Here is an 18,542-nt window from a genome sequence, read left to right as displayed (position 1 = left end):
TCCTGCTTTGGTCTTCTTCTTCAAAATTACTTTGGCTATTCGGGGCCTTTTGTGGTTCCATATGAATTTTAGGATTGCTTGTTCTAGCTTTGAGAAGAATGCTGGTGCAATTTTGATTGGGATTGCATTGAATGTATAGAGAGATTTGGGTAGTATTGACATTTTGACAATATTTATTCTTCCAATCCATGAGCATGGAATGTTTTTCCATTTCTTTATATCTTATTCAATTTCCTTCATAAGCTTCCTATAGTTTTCAGCATACAGATCTTTTACATCTTTGGTTAGATTTATTCCTAGGTATTTTATGCTTCTTGGTGCAATTGTGAATGGGATCAGTTTCTTTATTTGTCTTTCTGTTGCTTCATTATTAGTGTATAAGAATACAACTGATTTCTGTACATTGATTTTGTATCCTGCAACTTTGCTGAATTCCTGTATCAGTTCTAGCAGACTTTTGGTGGAGTCTATCAGGTTTTCCATGTATAATATCATGTCATCTGCAAAAAGTGAAAGCTTAACTTCATCTTTGCCAATTTTGATGCCTTTGATTTCCTTTTGTTGTCTGATTGCTGATGCTAGCACTTGCAACACTATGTTAAACAACAGCGGTGAGAGTGGGCATCCCTGTCGTGTTTCTGATCTCAGGGAAAAAGCTCTCAGTTTTTCCCCATTGAGGATGATGTTAGCTGTGGGCTTTTCATAAATGGCTTTTATGATCTTTAAGTATGTTCCTTCTATCCCGACTTTCTCGAGGGTTTTCATTAAGAAAGTTGCTGAATTTTGTCAAATGCTTTTTCTGCATCGATTGACAGGATCATATGGTTCTTATCTTTTCTTTTATCACTGTGATGTATCATGTTGATTGATTTGCGAATGTTGAACCAGCCCTGCATCCCAGGAATGAATCCCACTTGATCATGGTGAATAATTCTTTTTATATGCTGTTGAATTCGATTTGCTAGTATCTTATTAAGAATTTTTGCATCCATATTCAGCAGGGATATTCGCCTGTAGTTCTCTTTTTTTACTGGGTCTCTTTCTGGTTTAGGAATCAAAGTAATGCTGGCTTCATAGAATGAGTCTGGAAGTTTTCCTTTCCTTTCTATTTTTTGGAATAGCTTGAGAAGGATAGGTATTATCTCTGCTTTAAACGTCTGGTAGAACTCCCCTGGGAAGCCATCTGGTCCTGGACTCTTATTTGTTGGGAGATTTTTGATAACCGATTCAATTTCTTCGCTGGTTATGGGTCTGTTCAAGCTTTCTATTTCCTCCTGATTGAGTTTTGGAAGAGTGTGGGAGTTTAGGAATTTGTCCATTTCTTCCAGGTTGCCCAGTTTGTTGGCCTATAATTTTTCATAGTATTCCCTGATAATTGCTTGTATTTCTGAGGGATTGGTTGTAATAATTCCATTTTCATTCATGATTTTATCTATTTGGGTCATCTCCCTTTTCTTTTTGAGAAGCCTGGCTAGAGGTTTATCAATTTTGTTAATTTTTTCAAAAAAACAACTCTTTGTTTCGTTGATCTGCTCTACAGTTTTTTTTTTAGATTCTATATTGTTTATTTCTGCTCTGATATTTATTATTTCTCTTCTTCTGCTGGGTTTAGGCTGCCTTTGCTGTTATGCTTCTATTCCCTTTAGGTGTGCTGTTAGATTTTGTATTTGGGAGTTTTCTTGTTTCTTGAGATAGGCCTGGATTGCAATGTATTTTCCTCTCAGGACTGCCTTTGCTGCATCCCAAAGCGTTTGCATTGTTGTATTTTCATTTTCGTTTGTTTCCATATACTTTTTAATTTCTTCTCTAATTGCCTGGTTGACCCATTCATTCTTTAGTGGGGTGTTCTTTAACCTCCATCCTTTTGGAGGTTTTCCAGACTTTTTCCTGTGGTTGATTTCAAGCTTCATAGCATCGTGGTCTGAAAGTATGCATGGTATGATCTCAATTCTTGTATACTTATGAAGGGCTGTTTTGTGACCCAGTATGTGATCTATCTTGGAGAATGTTCCATGTGCACTCGAGAAGAAAGTATATTCTGTTGCTTTGGTATGCAGAGTTCTAAATATATCTGTTAAGTCCATCTGATCCAATGTATCATTCAGGGCCCTTGTTTCTTTATTGACCGTGTGTCTAGATGATCTATCCATTGTTGTAAGTGCGATGTTAAAGTCCCCTGCAATTACCACATTCTTATCAATAAGGTTGCTTATGTTTGTGAGTAATTGTTTTATATATTTGGGGGCTCCCGTATGGCTACTACAGGTTTCTTTTGACTTCCAGTAGCATGATAAATAGTTCTCCATCCCCTCACTTTCAATCTGAAGGTGTCCTCAGGTCTAAAATGAGTCTTTTGTAGACAGCAAATAGATGGGTCTTGTTTTTTTATTCATGCTGATACCCTATGTCTTTTGGTTAGCACATTTAGTCCATTTACGTTCAGTGTTATTATAGAAAGATATGGGTTTAGAGTCATTGTGATGTCTGTAGGTTTCATGCTTGTAGCAATGTCTCTGGTACTTTGTCTCACAGAATCCCCATTAGGATCTCTTGTAGGGCTGGTTTAGTGGTGATGAATTCCTTCAGTTTTTGTTTGTTTGGGAAGACCTTTATCTCTCCTTCTATCCTAGATGACAGATTTGCTGGATAAAGGATTCTCGGCTGCATATTTTTTCTGTTCATCACATTGAAGATTTCCTGCCATTCCTTTCTGGCCTGCCAATTTTCAGTAGAGAGATCAGTCACGAGTCTTATCGGTCTCCCTTTATATGTTAGAGCACGTTTATCCCTAGCTGCTTTTAGAATTTTCTCTTTATCCTTGTATTTTGCCAGTGTCACTATGATATGTCGTGCAGATCGATTCAAGTTACGTCTGAAGGGAGTTCTCTGTGCCTATTGGATTTCAATGCTTTTTTCCTTCCCTAGATCAGGGAAGTTCTCAGCTATTATTTCTTCAAGTACACCTTCAGCACCTTTCCCTCTCTCTTCCTCCTCTGGAATATCAATTATGCATAGATTATTTCTCACTTAGTTCTCTAATTTTCCCCTCATATTACTGGATTTTTTTATCTCTCTTCTTCTCAGCTTCTTCTTTTTCCATAATTTTATCTTCTAGTTCATCTATTCTCTCCTCTGCCTCTTCAATCCGAGCTGTGGTCATCTCCATTTTATTTTGCAGATCATTAATAGCATTTTTTAGCTCCTCCTGGCTGTTCCTTACTCCCTTGATCTCTGTAGCAATAGATTCTCTGCTGTCCTTTATACTGTTTTCAAACCCAACAATTGATTTTATGACTATTATCCTAAATTCACTTTCTGTTATATTGTTTAAATCATTTCTGATCAGTTCGCTAGCTGTCGCTATTTCCTGGAGATTCTTATGAGGGGAATTCTTCCATTTCGTCATTTTGGATAGTCCCTGGAGTGGTGCAGAACTGCAGGGCTCTTCCTCTGTGCTGTCTGGAGTAACTTGCGTTGGTGGGCAGGGCCACAGTTAGACCTGATGTCTACCCCAGCCCACCGCTGGGCCACAGTCAGACTGGTGTGTACCTTCTCTTCCCCTCTCCTAGGGGTGGAATTCACTGTGGGGTGGCGTGGCCCATCTGGGCTACTTGCACACTGCCAGGCTTGTGGTGCTGGGGATCTGGCATATTAGCTGAGGTGGATCAGCAAGGTGCCTGGGGCAGAGGGGCAGGCTCAGATCGCTTTTCCTTTGGAGGTCCACTTTGGGAGGGGTCCTGAAGCACCTAGAGGGAATCAGACCCACTGCCAGAGGGACGGACCCGCAGAAGCACAGCATTGGGTGTTTGCGAGGTGCAAGCAACTTCCCTGACAGGAACTGGTTCCCTTTGGGATTTTGGCTGGGGGATGGGCGAGGGAGATGGCGCTGGCCAGTGCCTTTGTTCTCTGCCAAGCTGAGCTCTGTTGTCAGTCCTGGGCTCAACAACTCTCCCTCCCGTTGTCCTCCAACCCTCCCGCTCTCTGAGCAGAGCTGTTAGCTAATAACCTTCCAGATATTAAGTCCCGCTTGCTGTCCGAACACACTCCTTCCAGCCCCTCCACTCTTGCAAGCCAGACTCGGGGGCTCTGCTTTGCCTGTAGGCTGCCCCTCTGCCCTGGCTCCCTTCCGCCAGTCCGTGTAGTGCGCACCGCCTCTCCACCCTTCCTACCCTCTTCCGTGTGCCTCTCGTCTATGCTTGGCTCTGGAGAATCCATTCTGCTAGTCTTCTGGCGGTTTTCTGGGTTATTTAGGCAGGTATGGGTGGAATCTAAGTGATCCGCAGGATGTGGTGACCCCAGCGTCCTCCTACGCCGCCATCCTCCTGAAGAAGCAAGCCTCAGTTGGAATCTCAAACCTTTTGGGTAACATTAACTCAAAGATTAGTTTTTACAAAAATCCTTCTTTCCCTTAAAAACCAAACCCATTTCCTTGACCCTTCACCCTATTGTGGGAAACTCTCCCGAGAAGATGGATCACCTAAAATTGTCAAGAGCATTCTATGTCCCACACACCAGGTCAAACTACCCTGGTCCAGGAAGTCTACATTAATCCCACTTACATGGAGCCTCCAATTTCCATAGCCATGGCCACTCTCATCAGAGAAGAGTGAACATCCCAATTGACCAGATATTTTTCCAAGTCATGTTCTCAATTCTAGCTGCTAGACCTTCCTCACATTACTGAAGTCCATTCTGCTCAGCAGCCAGGTATGGTCAAGGGACTTCACTATAGAAAATCCATCACTGGCGTGCCTGGGTGGCTCAGTCAGTTAAGCATCCGATTGGCTCAAGTCATGATTTCACTGCTCGTGAGTTTGAGTCCCACGTTGGGCACTGTGCTGACAGCTGAGAGCCTGGAGCCTGCTTCAGATGCTGTGTCTCCCTCTCTCTCTGCCCCTCACCCCCACCGTGTTCTGTCTCTCTCTCCTTCAAAAATAAACACTAAAAAAAAAAAAAAAAGAAAAGAAAATCCATCACTACATGATTGGTCTAGGTGCCACACTAGTGAGTTTTATTTCCTACTCTCATTTCTACAGCTAAAATGCCCATGAACTTACAAATTTTGGTATCTCCATTATTTTTTCCTATGCTACCTCTAGTCTTAAATTTATTAGTAAATAAATATAAAGGCTGTAGTCTTATCCTGATGCATGGACTGTCTTCATGAACTGTTTCCATCATCACCAGTAGAATTTATTAACAAATTGTCCCATTGATCCACATCATATAATTAATTAGCCAGATGTATTGTCCTCAGATACAATATTAATTTTTGAAAAAACCCAACACTGTAATATAATGCTAATTATCTTGCTTGATGGATAAAATCAAAGAATACTTAGAGAAGTACTTGTAAAAGCTCTCTCTATGCAAAATAAAATAACATGTGCAAATCATATCCTAAAGAACTTAGGGTTCAAAATATTAAGAATATTGTAATTCAATGGTACTTAGAAAAAAACTTCCAAAAATAACTTTAAAATAAAGGGGACACTTGTCACTAGTTAACTTTATTCACCTCATAAATGCTACACATTGTATGCATACCCAAAAGTGTAAAGTAATAAATATTATACTTGACATATACATTTGAGCTTAAAATGGATCTAGTTCTGCATAAAACTGCAAAACAAGCAATGATATGCTGTCCTCACTATGAGAATGTCAGTTGCTTTCATTTCCTGGTGTACTTTTGCGACAGTAACTTTACAACTTCTAGCTGCAGTGCCATGAGTACTGTTCAAGGTGGAGAGGGTCACATAAAGAAACAATCTCTTTTTTAAAGTTTTCCAATTCAAATGCATGAACTTATTTATTTCCGGAAATCATTTGTTGGTAACTGACTCACATTTTCTCCAGACATTTTAAAATATGATTATTTCAAACTGAAATCCATAAGCTGACTCAATTTTAACTGTTCTTTGATCCCCTTTAGCTGTTGGTACTGGGCACGGCACACAGTAGGCATTTATTTATTGTATTGGTAACACAAAGGCTGCATTCTTAGCTTAATCACGGATTGTGGAGGAGAAAATGACTCATTCATATCTATTTATTTTAGTTTGCTTGGGCTGTCATAACAAAATACCACAGACTGAGTGGCTTAAACAACAGAAATTTATTGTCGGAGAGTCTTAGTGGCAAAGCCTCTTATCAAGGTATCCTCAGGGTTGCTTCTTCCTGAGGGCTGTGAAGGAAAGTTCTATTCCAGGTCTCTCTCCTAGGCTCATAGATGGTCACCTTCTCCTTATTTATCTTCACATCATATTCCCTATTTGCATGTCTGTCTCTGATTTCCAATTTTTATAAGGACACCAGTCCTGGTAGATTAGGGCCTACACTAATGACCTCTCTAATGTCTCTGTCTTCAAATATGGTAACATTATGAGGCACTAGGGATTAGAATATCAACTTATAAATTTTAGGGGGACACAACTGAATCCATAACAGTCTGACTTTTGACTTCCCCCAAAATTCATGTCCTTTTCACATGTGAAGTGTATTCATTTTGTTTATCCCCAGAGTTTTAATCCATTCCAGTATCAATTCCAAGTCCAAAACCTTATCCAAACATCATCTAAGTCAGTTATGGGTGAGACTTAGGGTATGATTCATTCTGCGGAAAAATTCCTCTCCATCTCTAAACCCGTAAGAACAGACAAGTTATGTGCTCCCAAAATACAAGGTGGGATAGGCACAGGACAGACTTCACATTCCAAAAGAGAGAATTGGAAGGAAAATAACGGGTCATGGTCTCTAGGAAAATCTGAAACTTGGCAGAACAAACTCCATTAGATTTTAAGATTCGAAATTCATCTATCTGAATGGACGTTGGGTCCTCTGGACTCATTGGGGTGGTAGTTCCACTTCCTCAATGGTAGATCCACCCTCTGAACCCACAGAGATCTCTGCCCTCCAGAATCCAGGAGAAGATGGCCCTGTTCCTTGGGCCTGTGCCCTCTGGGTCCACCTTGCCAACATCTGCACTGTGGCTTTGCCCCCAAAATCATGCTTCCCTCACCATATCCCATATCAGTCCCTTTGAATCCAGACTGATAATGTTTCTACTGATAACAAATTTCTGAAAGTCATAGCTGGCCTTGGTTACACTTCATGTGAGTCCATGCCATCAGGAAAAAAAGGGTGCTCTACAGATATTTTCTGTATAAATGATCTCTATTCCTCGCTTCCTTGAGATGGTTGATTGGATCCATGAGTCACACACCTAATCTCTTTTGATTCAACTGTTTGCTAAACAGTTGTCAAATCACACACTTGGTCCCTTTTCCAGAACACCCTATCTAGATAGGCTGAGAATCTTCCAAATCATCAAGTGCTGGTTCCTCTTTGCTTAACAATCCCTTTTGCAATCTCTCTGCACTCTAGTGTTGCACACCAGTTTACTCAGCAAGGAGAAAGCAGGCTGTGTGTTTAACACTTTGCTTAGAAATCTCCTCAGTGAAGTATCCAGGTTAATCATTTACAAGCTTTACTTTCCACAAAGCACTAGAACATGATTGGACTGAGTTGTCTGCCAGTCTTCTTTCTTCTAAGCTTTCAAATTTATTTTTAATGTATTTCAATATTTTCTTTCCCCTCAAGGTTCTGTGAGGTCAATGGACTATCATACTATGAGAGTCAAAGGACAAGAGTATCAAAAAAGAAACTTCTCAGGCTGCTGCAGGGGGCTGGGGAGAGAGAGTCCCTTGTCACATACCCACACGGGTGTCTGGAACAAGAGGGTACCCCATGCCTAGTCTTTGCCAGCCAGACTCAGTCTTAAGCCACAAGGGCATTGGCAAGAGTGATGCTCAGCTCAGCCCAGCTACTTCAAGCCAGAGCAGCCTAAGGACGTCATCACTACTTTTTTCTAATTAACCCCAATTTGACCATGGAGTACACAGCCAAATCAAGAAATGATTGTTTTCCACAGGGCACAGTGGATGTATTTGTCTGTGTAAGTTGCATGGCATGGCCCAGCTCTCTCTGAATTCTTCACCCCATCTGTCAAGTGGGCTTCTTAGGGAGAAACCCCCAACAAAATCCAGTTTGTCAGTGGGTCCTTTAATTTCTGCTCAATACAACACTAATGTCTCCTGATTTTCTGAAATTGTTGCTTTATGTGCAGTGCAGTTTCTTATAAAGAAGGACAGCTGGGAGCTGTGTTGTGTGTTCTGTGTTCACCTGGGATCACACCGGTCTTTATTCCTTTCCTCAAATTGTTAGGTGACATTTTTATCTGCATTAATCAAACATGGACAGGTTACACATTAAGCTTTCTCTAGCAGTTGGCTTAAAAATAAATTTGGTATATTAAAACAGCTCAGCATTCTGGTCTTCAGCTGAAAGAATATACTTTGTTGTAAAATCAGAAAATTGTTTTCTAGCATATTGGAAAAATAGGGGTGCCTACATAAGTATGGAGTTAGGAGATGGGAAATTGAGGGTACAGGTGGCAAATGTCGCCAAGTTAAGTGTGTCTCCCCCATCAATCATCACAGTGTAATATCCCCAAATCTACTCTAAGCCCTCCAAGATGTCCTAAGGACACATGCTAAGGGGAGGGGAAAAATCTATTTGGAAAACGATAGGACAGGGAAGATGGTCATACTCATACTAGATGCATTCATCTTGAAATAAACAGTATGTGTTACACTATAAAAATAAAGGCAAAGAAAATGTGAGTCATCTTTTTCTCCATAACTAGGATATCACCAAATCATCCTTTTCCCAAATATTTGTGTTCCTTTGTTTGCTTTTTACTCTGTCTGCATGTATAGGTATCAGACACCAGAAATTTATGTTTAGAAGAAATTAATTGGTCTGGAGTTCTGTGTAGTTTCTCTTTGGTCTTCCTCATAATTTCTATAAAGGAATTAAATATTAATTACCAGCATATGAAACTTCTTTGAAGAGGCCCTGTTGGTAGAGACTGATTTTGCTTATTACTTTATAAAATAGTAGGCTACACTGTAAGTACTAAATTCACCTAATATATATTTCCAGACAAGATAATATATAGCAAATATTATCTTAAGGACTGAGGAAGATTCAAGAAGTTTAGAGATTTCGGCTTTAGCATCTGCCCAATTGTGCAATGGAAAGCTTGTATGGGAGACAATCCACCACAAATGTGGCAGCCTGGAATGGACCGCCTCTAAACTGCAATTGCTTAAATAAGGAAATAACTTCATTTAATCCACTGCCAGTCAGAATGAGGGGTAAGTTATACTTCCCACCCTGGGAAAGTAATATAGTCTTATCAGTTAAACCCAGTTTCCACAAAGGACTGTACTTGCTTGCCCTTGTGCTTGGAATGCTCCTCCCTAATGCCTGGCTCCTTCTGGGCATTCACCCTCAGCTCCAATACCACTCCTTGAAAGAGATTTTGTCTGTGTCTTTCTAGAGACCTATGATATTTGCTGCAGTATTGTTTCAATAGCCAACCAAAACAAAAGCAGGAGAGAGAGTGAGGAGGAGAGAGAGAGAGACACCCAAAACATTCAATAATAGTTTGTTAGAAGAATTATGGTATAGCCATGCAATACAATATTATACAATGACTATAATAATATTTTGGGAAAATATTAATATACATAAAGAACCATGAATTCATTAGAAAAGAATATGCAGAAAGAAGAATACAAATGGAATGAATACACAGTATGATCTCAGCTTGTAAAATTTGACATGATACCTGTCTAAATATCTTTACCTATATACATGTATTCATGAGCAAAGAAAAATAAACATTGAAAGGACATTTAAAAAATAACCATAGTTTTTTTTTTCAGTTCTCCGTATTTAAAAACATTATCTATATGTATAGGTAATACTTCTTGATTGGGGAAAAAAGGGCATGGGAGAAATATTCATATTAGGGCTTTCTTGCTGTTAGAAGATCACATACTTCGATCTTAACAATACTTTTTTTTTTTAATCATTGCTTTTCAGTTAGCTGTTCTGTTGTCACAGAGATGCCCTTCGGTTGCTGTGGTAACAAATGAATAATAACCCACACTTGTGTAGCACTTCACAGCTCGCACATTCCTTTCTCATGCGGCACCACATTTATGATCAACAAAAACTCAGAAAAGGTTCCAAGGGAGGCAGACCTGGTTTGCTCCCCAGTGTACAGATGAGAAATTAGACTCAAAGAGGGTAACTAAATTGCCTCTGGTCACACCACTAATAACTTAAAGAGCTAGTAGAAAATCCAAGTTCTCCCAGATTCTTAATGCATTTCAAAGTGGGTTTCATTCATCTGTCTACATGTCCGTCTTTCTAGTTACTTGTATATTTATATGTATCAAATAAAAGCTTTTATAAAATCCAGTATATAATAAAGTGGATTGGTCACCTTTCATCATAAGTGAGATCCTAAAGGGTAATCCATTTGTTTGCCACTTGTAGGTTTTCTAAATCCTGGCATATTTTGAAAACCACTGCTCCCTCTTTGGGTGCCCATACTTATTATCCTTCTCACAGAGGCATGTAGCTGCATCAGCTTCATATTCAAACACTGATATTCTAAACTTAATCAAGATGTGTGTGTGTGTGTGTGTGTGTGCGTGTGTGTGTGTGTGTGTGCTTTCAAATGCTCAAGAAATGTGAAATCTCACTAGAACTACAGCAATTGTCTAACACATCTCATGACCAATAGAAATTTGGGAACAGTGGGCAGATGAAGCTGTCTAGAGCATGGCTGCCCAATATAGCAGCTACTTTCCATATGTAGCTATTTAAATCTAAATTAATTTAGATGAATATAATTAAAATTTACTTCTTCCATCATGCTAGCCACATTTCAAGCGCACTCAAAAGCCACATGTACCTTGTAGATATCATATTGGATAGCTCACATAAAGAATATTACTATGATCGTAAAAAATTCTTTTGAATGATACCGAATTCTAACCACTAAAGCTTAGATGTTAGATTTAAACAAACCTGGTCAAATCCCAGTTTTTTAGGGGTTCCCTGAAACCTCAGAACCTTTATCTGTAGCAGAAGGGTGGAGGATATCTATCATAGAGGGTCGCTGTAGGGATTAAATGAGATACATGCAGTGAATGTAACCAAGATAAATTTGACAAAAGTGCAAATAAAAACGACTACCTTTTTTCATCATGCTGCTCAACAATACTGTGTGGACCTCTGTCTTATACCCTTATATTATAATTCAGAATGACATCTTGGCTCACATCATGTTGGCTACCAAAACCCAAAAAACAACCAGTGTTCACAGTCATGACTCCCTTTCAGATTTTACAATTTAGGTTAAGATTTTGACCTCATCTCAATGCTTCAATTCACATATAATTATTCTCCAAGTATGACAACTGAGGCATAATCTTTCTTAATGGTGAAATGCACTTGCAGGGGAGATGTGTTTTTTGTCAGTTTTTCCATCTTCAAGTACCTCCAGAGACAGAGTCCATGGAGGGGACTGTCTTAAAAGAAAATGAACATATCTCACATCCGGGTATTACTACTGCCATTTTTTTTTCTTGGCCATTATACATCCATTACAGAAGTTTTGGCTCTATTACAAGTTTTCAGAGCCACTGCATATTTCAGTGTGTCCCTTATGAAATCCACCCCCCCCTTCCCCTCAGATTCTGTTTTCTGGCCAATGCAGCATGCTCCTAAAAGCTGCTTGTTTTCAAAATTATATAGTTGAGAAGCAAGATGTCGATTTTTACAGTCACATGTATCCCAAAATTCAGGGTACATCTGTCAAGTTCTCCCAAGAACTTTGTCACACTTGCTCTGGTCTCTTAGCAGAACAAGGGTCCTAAGTTCCATAAGCCCAGACATATTTAATCAGTACCCACCAGATCTTCAGGAACACATCTCTCAGAACCTCCTTCCCTGCTTGGAGGTAAGTTGGAATGACATTTTGTCTTCCTCCATGGGAAAAAATGCAGACTCCTCTCATAGGTAAAATAATCTCCTACTTTCTTCACTTTTCGCTTGTAATTTTAAACTTCTTAACTTCTCTCAGAAAACCTGGCAGTAAGTAACAGGGGCTTATAATGTCTGGATCAAGTTTTACTATCTTGGGAAGCACAGCATGGATGTGTTTACAACCTCTCTGTTGCCCTTTGTCTTCAACTGGCAGGCCTTAGCCAAAATCTAGAGACAATGAGAAACATCCCATTTGATGTCTAGTAAGAGACATACTGAATGCTACAATTGGAATATAGCTCACACTATGAACACAGTGGCTATTATTATATCCAAAATTATCAAGAAATGCTTTGTTAGTAACATCACTGGTAAATAAATAGCTAGTCTCAGAAACATACATGGGATTACTATGATGTGAAATGTATATAGATAGATGTGATTTCCTAAACATGTGGTTGCATGTTCAAAAAGGAAAGTGAATGATCTTCTGTTTCTGAAGCCTTTCCCGGTTGCTTAAGACTGAACCAACTTTAAAGAAGATGAGAGTCTGGAGTATAATACCAAATAGCATTGCCTTTCCAATGATCTGACTAAAAACCTGGCTGTGGGATCATGCAACGGGAGGGTCCCTCGTGCCCCAGCTCTGTAACCTCACACATTATCTCTTACTCTCCATTGGCCTCTGAGAAAATGGATGACTTGAACAAGATCCGCGCTCTGACAAGCTCATTCAAAGTATCAAGCATCACGCGTACACAATTTGTTCAGAATATAAGGGGTATTGGCAAAGAAGAGAAAAAGGTCACAGAAAAATAACTTGTTTCATTTATGTGAAGTCTAATATTTCAGCCAGCATCCCACTAAATGCAGCCAGTTTTGTCCAGCTATGATAGATAATCATTTAATAGTTTCACAACATATATGGCTATTTTCTTTGCCATGTAAATGGAAAACTCCTATTAATATTCATGGGATTATTAATAATAGACTTTTCTAGGTGAGAAATACTGTCAGATACTGCACTTTTGTAAGGCCAGTTGCTTCTTGCTGCTCTTGCTAACCTATATACGTATTTCTGTAAGATGTCAATTTTTGAGTAGCTGTATTACTAACATGTTCTTACTTTTCTAAAAATGTAAGAGCTCTTTGATCCAGACGTACTATTATTTCTAGACTTCTTAAAATATGCAATAGCATTAGAAGAAAATACAGACCACATTCAGCTTGAACACAGAATGACTTATTTGGGTGGGAGAAGAAGCGTCCCCAGAGAAAACGGTTATTAATAATTGTAATTAATTTTGGTGTAGCAATATCCACAAAGATATGCAACAGTGAGCTCACTAATTTCTTTCCAGATAATTATTTCTGACAAATAATTCATTTGGTTTCCTAAGATATGTAAATGAGCAAAATAAGTGCCCTACATAGATTTCCCGACTGGTATAGAAAATTAAAAATGGCTGCCCCTACCTAATCCCTGTGTTTACCTCCACAACATTTTAATCACAATCAGTTCTCTTATGCTAGTTCTTACTATTCCTTCCAAAAGTTTTTGTGTGTTTTGAAAAATGCCTTAACTGATCTAAAAAACTAAGATTCTGGCTTTAAATTTGGTGCATTTTTTTTTTATACATGTGTATTTATCTCCCTCAGTGTGGCTCTTCTTTTTGGATTTGGATACAACATGGCAAGTGATTCATGGGAAATGTACCTGCAGTGTTGACAAGTACTGGCAAAGAAAAGTCAAATGTTTCCTTTGCGGGGGGGGGTTTGCGTCTTGAAGGATGGATTTCATGAAAGGAGTCAGAAAGTCTGTGTTTGACTTTAACCTTCTTTATTGACTAAAGATAATCCTTTGGGTAAATTAATGTGACCTCAAAAATTTTATGGTGTAACTTCCATAAAATGGAGATGATTATCCTCATTCTAACTACTTACAAAATTTCTGTGAGGCTAGAATGAGTTTATAGATATAAAGCATTATGTAAAATATTAAAAAGTAGTTTTATTTTTCAAATATACAACCCAGAAAGGCATAATACTTAAAAAAATATGTTTCTATTGCATGGCTGTAATATGAAGTTGGTAGCAGGCCCTTCCATTGTTTCCCAGTGTTGGGCAAAACATACAATGATTAATGTTTCACAATGAATGACATCCACAAATTTTTGCAGATTCAGTTAACATTAGCATTGGTTGACTCAAATGTGTATTTATATGTGTTGCATAGATTTCAAGATGCTTCCTAAACAATTCCATAATCTGGCTTCTGTAATATTATACATTAGGTATGCTTTAACTCAAAAAAAAAATCATTATCTGGGTATTATTAGAATTAGAGAAATACAAAGAAATATACCACATTCATAACATCAACCTTCCATCTCAACATAAAGGTCAATCGTACTCATATAGATTATCTCTTCAGTCTCTTTGAACCTGGTTGTGATTCTTCTTCCTTTGACGTTATTTTCAGTGCCCTCTTAGAATTTTTTGGCAGACTAGGGAATCCGAAGGCCAACATGAACTTGAAATTTCAGTTTGTGCATGAAGTTAAGAATCCAGAAACTATCTTATTCTCCATTGGCAACTAGTAATAGATTTAAACACTTGACTTCATTTTTGCAAATTATTGGCACCCAAAGTATCCTACACAGTACTTCAACAGACCTAACACATAGCTATCACTCACTGTAGACAGAGCTCTCTCATTCTGATGTGCTGGATCTTTAAGGTATCCATTTTCTGCTTATTTGATTTGGAAATAACTTTCTCTTGAATTCTTTTCCCTAACTCCTCAGTTTCTTGAGGATTGCAAAATCAATTTTTCCCCCAAATCATCCACTTTGATGGAATTATGGTGTATTTTAATATTCAAAGTCAGAGTATAAGATCATTTACATGTCATATTCAGTCTGAACATGGATTCTCTTAAAATCTATACATTTTTCTTTCCCTGATAACACCTCAATCATCTTTGAGATTTCAACTCCCTTTTGTGCTCTACTTGTCATGTACTTATTTCATCTTTGAATATAAACACTATTTCTTGGCAGAAGACTACACATTTTTAATGTTTTATATAAAAGTCTATTTATCCTTTCAGAGAACAATAATTGACAGCCTACGTGTACTTGAATTTTTCTATGCTCTCATTATCTTGGACAGAGAAATTGACCTTGTAGAGACATACTGGTAACAGCATGGAAGGGTAATTCTTAATAAATTCTCAATCTCACTAGTCAAAATAATTTCCTGCTTGAGTATTGACCTTTATAATGTTACCCATTATTTTCCAAGACCATTTGAGTGATGATAGTCATTTGGACATGGATCTCATAGTTTGTTACAAGATAATTTACAAATAAGTAAATAAGATATCATATGCATTGCGACTGTCAGATCAGGCCAAACAGTGGAATTGCAATTAATGTGAAGAGATTCACTAATGGAGAAATGCCAAACAAAATTAGAAAGAAACCAAATAAAATAAAGTCATCTCTACTATACAAATGAATACTGCTTCAATAATTGTCCACCTGTCAAAAGAATAATGCAGTAACTATCAGTACATGCAGTGTTGAATTTTATTCTATTCTACATTTTACCCATTCTGTATTCTCAAACCATAATAGAGTCATAATTAAATACCAATTTGTGATTGATGGCAGTGTTCTAGGAAAGCTGCCATCTTCCTTTACTTTTCTGAAGCCACGGATCTGCTTGATCATTATGGCCAATTTTATGCTGTTCTCCCACCCATGTCTTAAATTGAGTCAAGGTGATATAACCAAACTTTCTTCTGCTTACCTTTATGACTCCCCGGAGACCACTACCAGCTTTTTTCCCCCAGAAGCCATGCATAAACTGATTTTAAACTTGTACTATACAGATTTTAAGATCATGCATTAAGTTTGGCATCTGGCTAGTGGTCAGGAAAAATTCCAATTATAATTGTGACTTTATACTTTAAAATATTAATTCCATAACAAATCCATACTAATGATGGATTTTATACATGTATATAGATTATATATATATATATATATATATATACACATATATGTCATATTTTGGGATAAATGCAAAAGTCTCCATGCACCAGAATCAGAACACAAATGTTGCATGAAACTAAAACACACATTTGATGAGTTCTATGTCCACAAGTGAGAAGAATGGAGAGGCTAAAATTGCCCCACGTGAGCAAATTACCTCATTTAGGTTTATTGCTAGAAATCAGAGACTGAAGAAAGGTTCATAAGATGCAATGGAAGAAACCACTTCACTGCTTGATTGTTGGCCATAGGTAGCAGGCTGAAGTTGTAAAAAAATCAGAAAAATTTAGACAACTGTATCCACTGGCTTGAAGTCTCCAATATCACTTTTAGGCAGGACTTTTGACCCAACATTAGAGACTTTGTAAAACTAACAGAAAAGTGTGGTAGCCAGTCTCTGAGGAGCTCCCTGTCCCTACCTTCTGATTTTTAAGCATTTTTTACCCTCATATATTGAATAAGGCTGGATTCTATAACAATAAGATATTGTGGAAATAATTGGGCATGATTTTTTAGGCTAGATCATACAAAACATATTACTTCCATCTTGCTTTTTACATCACTCTGGTGAAGCCAGACGCTATGTTAGAGATTTCCCAAGCAGCCTTATGGAGATATCTCAATGTTGAAAGATAGAACATTCTACCAATAGCAATATAAGTGAACTATCCTGCAGTTCCAGTAAAGACTTCAGAGTACCACAACTCTAGGTGGTACCTAAAATACAAGCTCATGGAAGACCTCAAACAAGAACCAACCAGCTAAGCTTTTCCTGCATTTTGGACTCAAGAAACCGAGAGATAATAAATGTTTATTGTTTTAAGTCTCTGTTTTGAATGGTTTCATAAGGAAATTGTTAGGAAAACAAACAACAGAAAAAATTATTGGGTTATAAATGTATCTTAGTGAAACTCATCTTTTAGAACATATTGACAAGGTTTCTTTATGTTTATTTATTTATTTTGAGTGCGTGAGAGAGAGATACCACAAGAGAGACAGAGAGAGAGAGGGGCAGAAAGAGGAGAGAATCCCAAGCAGCTGAAATCAAAAGTTGGATGCTCAACTTACTGAACCACCTAGGTGCTCCTTGACAAGGGTTTTAAAATAAGTATATTTAGGAATATGAAAGAGATACATTAAGGAAAAATACCTATTTTGAGAAATGTAGTTTATTAAAGGAAAATAAAGAAACAAACAATAGGTAGACAAGAAAAATAACTAGTTGGACTGCTTAAAAATATTAACTATAATTATTTATTATAGTTTATTATTCAACATAAATCAAAGAACACAGACAAAGAGTTATTTAATGAATTGGAAAATAGCATCCATTTAATAAAATATATCAGTTACACACCTAATATGTTCCACACACTATTCCACACATTGAGAATACAAAAGCAAACTATACAGCCTTCCTAGAGTGCATATGTTAGTAGGAGAAATCAGCCAAAAAATAAATTACATGAAGCACAGTTAGTGATGTGAAGAAAATATAGTAAAGGAATGGTCAATTATCTTGGTGATTGACATTTTAGATGGGAATATCAAGGAAGTTCTCCACGAAGAGGTTGCATTTGAGTAGATATTTAAGTAAAGTGTATGATCAGCCATGCAGAAAAGGAAAACCCAGCAAGTACAAAGGCCATGCATTATGAGCAGAGTTAGTGTGTTATAAGAACAAGAAGAAGAGACACTTGTGTGGCAGTTGTGTAGTAGGCTAAAAGAAGAGTGGTAGAAATTAATTTATACAGGTAGCCAGGGGCCAAATCATGTAAGGTCTTATAAGATATGATAAGGACTTCAGATTCTATTCTATATTTAATGTAAAGCAATTAGAAGTTTGAGGAAAGCTGTTATTTGATTGTTCTTTGAAAGATTCACTCTAGTTGCTTTGTAGGGAATAAACTTTGAAGTAGCACTCAAGGAAAAAGTGGAAGAAAGGTGATCACTTAGGAAGTATTTTCAGTAGTCAAGATGAGAAAAGGTATTAGCTTTGATAAGGATGATAGGAGTGGAGGTGATGAGAAGTAGCCAGATTTGCTATATCTGCATGAGATAAGCTCCACAGACTAGAAACAGAATATGAGGAAAAGAGAGGAGTCAAGGGTGATGTTAATGTGTGGCATACTAAGAACAAGATAGATACATAACTAATATACTGAGATGAGGAATTGCTGGGTCAGGAACAAATATGGAGACTTAAAATTTGGGACATATTAATCTTGAGATGCCCTAGACATCCAAAGAGAGAAGTTGAATACGCTTTGCATATATGTGATGGCATTCATGCAGATGGCTAGAGCTGCTGCCTTAAATTAGACAGCCATCTACAGTAGATGTATTATATTAAGACATGAGATAAAATAAGGCCACATAGAGATTAAGAGTAGATAAAGAAACAACAACATCCAAGAATGGTGCTTTGGGGCATATCACTATTTAGAGGTTAAGAATATGAGAAAGAGGCTGCAGAGGAAATAGCTGAAGAGTAAACTGTAATTAGGAACAGCACCAAGAGAAGACAAGTAAAGAAGGTACTTTTAGGAAGAAGAGATTAACTAAGATGAA

Source organism: Prionailurus viverrinus, chromosome B1, assembly GCF_022837055.1.
Source record: "Prionailurus viverrinus isolate Anna chromosome B1, UM_Priviv_1.0, whole genome shotgun sequence".
Lineage (NCBI taxonomy): Eukaryota > Metazoa > Chordata > Mammalia > Carnivora > Felidae > Prionailurus > Prionailurus viverrinus.
Note: the sequence above shows the minus strand (reverse complement) of the source record.